Raw genomic sequence first — 3,710 nt, 5'->3', positions numbered from 1 at the left:
AATTTTCCAGGGCCCACAAACATCCAGTTCTTCTATCCCTCTGGGCATATTGGAGGATTATATTTCTCTGCCTCCTGGCAATTAGGCAGTCATATGACTACTTCTGGCTAGTGAATTATGAGCAGAAGTGACACTTACCAATTTCTGGCCAAAACATTTCATTTCAGGTTCAAGACCATCCAATGTTCTCTTCCCCACCACAGTGATTGTGAAAGCATGTACTGAGCTGGATGTACCACAGAATTGAAACACCCTGCATTGCTCTTTTTTTGTTTTGTTTTTTTGACTGCACCGCGCAGCATGTGGGATCTTAGTTCCCCAACCAGGGATCGAACCTGTGACCCCTGCAGTGCAAGCACGGAGTCCTAACCACTGGACCACCAGGGAATTCCCCACCCTTAATTGTTAATCCAACAAGAAGAGGACAGCTGCCCTAGAGCATTTCTGAGATTCACAGTAGACTTTGCATGAGCGAAAAATAAGCTTTGCTGTGTTAAGCCACAGAGATTTGGGTGTTATTTGTTACTGCAGCAAAAGCTATCCTAGCCTCACTTATGTAATATATAAACAAAACATAATACTTGAATAATCTAAGTAATACACTCTCATAGTTTCAATTCTATATATTACACTTTTTTAAATGTTACATGTGACCCACTAAATTGATTTCATGACTTGCAAACAGGTCACCACTCATAGTATGAAAAACATTTTTGAAGAGTGGTCTGGGCCAGACAGCATCACAAATCATATTTCACACCAAGCCCAAGAGTTTGAACTCTATCCTGTAGACAAAGGGGTGCTCATTGAAAGGAGAAATACAAATAAGATATGACTTTTAAAAATGTTCTCTAAGAACAAGTCATAATGGCTTTAAGAGATGGATGATGGTGTAGAGGCTGAGGAAAAAGGTAAGGAGACTAACATAACGTAAGTCAGGGCGGTAGCAGTGGGCATGGATGAAGAAGATAGTGAGATGTACTAAGGAGGTAGAGTCAGAAGGCTTAGGAAGTGTTTGAGGGAGGTATGAGGAAAGATACCAGGAAGCAGTTTTGGATAACTGGGTGGACAGTGACCCCATCAATTAGTAGAGTGAGTAAAAGCGGAGGAACAGGTTTAAAGATAAGGATAAGGAGGGTAGTTTACACACGTTAATCCGAGGCACTTGTGGGTTACCTGGTAGGGGGTGTGCAGTAAGCCTGTTGACATATATGGAGACCTGGAGAGCAGAATCAGCTGATTATACAGTTGGGAATTATATTAGCAGAGTGGAGTTCAAGCCTAAGTGAATACCCATTCATTCATTGGTTCATTTGTTTAGTATATTGTTTGAGCGCTAATATGTGCCAGACATCATGCTGGGCAATGGGCCAGATACAACAGAGTTTGCAGATCAACAAGAGAAAAGGGCCTAACATGGAAAACCAACACTTAAGGGGCGAAGCCTGAGAAAGAGTGGTCAGAGAAGCAAGAGTAGAACCTAGACAAAGAGGCATCACATAAGCCAAGGGAGTCAAGAGAGGAGTCATCAATAGTGTCAAATGATACAGAGAAGTCAAACAAGGTAAGAACCTAGAAGCAACAATGGATTTGGTAGTATTTAATGATGTGGGCATGAGGGGCAATTTTTTTCCCAGGATCAGGGGTAAAGAATAGACAGAGGGGACTTCCCTGGTGGTCCAGTGGTTAAGACTCTGAGCTTCCAACAAAGGGGGCAGGGGTTTGATCCCTGGTCGGGGAACTAAGATCCTGCATGCCACATGGTGCAGGCTATATAAATAAATAAATAAATAGTCATCCCTGTAAATTTGTTTTTTAAAAAAAGAATAGATGGAAGATGAGAGCATTCGACTATGACCATGGCCTATATTTTCAGAAGCATGGCTCTTATAGCGAGTCTCTGTTATTGATCGATAAGCAGCATTTCCTCTCCTTCCAGTACTGTGTCCCCAAATATTGTTTGGAAAACCACTCCTCCTCCATTCTCAGCCACAAGATTTGGGTGGGATTAACTCCAAATCCAGCTCCAAGGGTTGCCCTAACTGGCTCAATCCAATCAGCACAGCCCAACCCTTGGTCCCAGGGATTGGTTCAGAAATTGACAACTAATTCAGTCAGTGCCAAGGAGTACTGTGGCCTTCTAGGAAGAAACAGCTTCCTCTCTCTTCCCTGGAGGTTCCTCAGTGAGATCCTCTATCTTTCCCTGGGTAAGGTGGTGGGAGGATTTGAGCTATTTTGCAACCATGAAGAGAGAACTTAAAACTGCCAGGGGTGAATGGGATGGGACACCAAGGATTAAAGTAGAGCGAAGAACACAAAGGGACTAGGCTCCTTCAGACATCATTTGAGCTACTGCATCAAGTGTTGCTTAAAGCCAGACATGCTTCTGGACTTTTCAGTCACATGAGCCAATAGATGCTTTGGTTTAAGCCAATGTGTATTGAGTTTTCTGTCACTTGCAGCCAAAAGTATCCTAAGTGATGGGGTTGTGAGGAAGAAAATAGAACATAATTATAACCAGAGGAGACATAAGGTCAAAGAATTTTTACTTTTCAGACAAAAGAGATGTGTTAAAAGGAAGGATCCAGCAGAAAAAGAGAGCTTGAAGACACAGGAAAGGGCAATAATAAATAGAATAATGGTTCAGAAAAATAGAAGTAGCAGAATATAAGGCATAGGAGGAGATTTAGACAGAAGGGAATGCCCACCAGTACCCGGGACAAACTAGGCACTCAATATTTGTCAAGTGAGGATGTTAATTATTTGGAATCTTCCGAAAACTCCTACATATTGACAGACAATTTGTTTATATAAGTCTGCATTCTTCTGCATTTAAATCTTCCTGAGTCATTGTCAGAGGGTCACTCTAATTTCAGCACATGATAATACACATGTGCTGCTTATTTCAGGAAATATCAGGGATAAAAATAGTCCCTGATCTTGAACCCCTAATGTAATTTTTGGGCTTCTCTGTGTCGAGACCAGTGTTTTTCAAGATGAGACCATCCCCGGACTTTCCTGGTGGTCCAGTGACTAAGACTCCATGCTCCCAATACAGGGGGCCCAGGTTCGATCCCTGGTCAGGGAACTAGCTCGCACATTCTGCAACTAAAGATCCCGTGTGCCTCAACGAAGGTCCCGCATGCGGCAACTAAGACCCGGTGCAGCCAAATAAATAAATAAACAAATAAATAAATAAAATGAGACCATCCCATACTCTTGAGGAAATCACCATGGGTATCTGTTAAAAATGCAAATTCCTTGGTCTCACCTACTGAAACAGACTGTGCATTTTAATAAGCTCCCAGCTGCTTCTCAGTAAAGTTCAAGAATGCTGTACTAGATTGTCTTGTTCACCTTTGTTTCCTCAGCACCTGGTTCAGTGCCTGGCACAGAGCAGGTGCTCAATTGAATGCTTTTTGTTGTTGTTTTTGTTTCTGTTTCTGTTTTTAACTGAGCAGCTTCGGGATCTTAGTTCCCTGACCAGAAATTTAACCCACACCCCCTGCCGTGGAAGTGCAGAGTCCCGAACACTGGACTGCCAGCGAAGTCCCTTATAAAAGTAATTTTAAAGATATAAGGTTATCCCTGTGGCAGCATCCCTTTCACTTCCTGGCACTCTGACATGCTTTTCCTGAGTGCTTTTTTGAGTACAGAGGACACTTCAGGTTATGTGTGTATCAAGTGCACACAGCATCTGTTATGTGTGC

General features: G+C 42.5%; 1 non-coding gene across 1 annotated transcript; it reads right to left on the bottom strand.

Annotated features, from left to right (window-relative positions):
• Positions 1 to 314: 314 nt before the first annotated feature.
• On the bottom strand, positions 315 to 387 carry TRNAA-UGC (transfer RNA alanine (anticodon UGC)). Its single transcript has one exon. It is a non-coding gene; the product is annotated as a tRNA-Ala (tRNA).
• Positions 388 to 3,710: the final 3,323 nt, after the last annotated feature.

Source organism: Globicephala melas, chromosome 2, assembly GCF_963455315.2.
Source record: "Globicephala melas chromosome 2, mGloMel1.2, whole genome shotgun sequence".
Lineage (NCBI taxonomy): Eukaryota > Metazoa > Chordata > Mammalia > Artiodactyla > Delphinidae > Globicephala > Globicephala melas.
The sequence above is the reverse complement of the archived record's forward strand: the minus strand, read 5'-3'. Positions and strand labels throughout refer to the sequence as shown.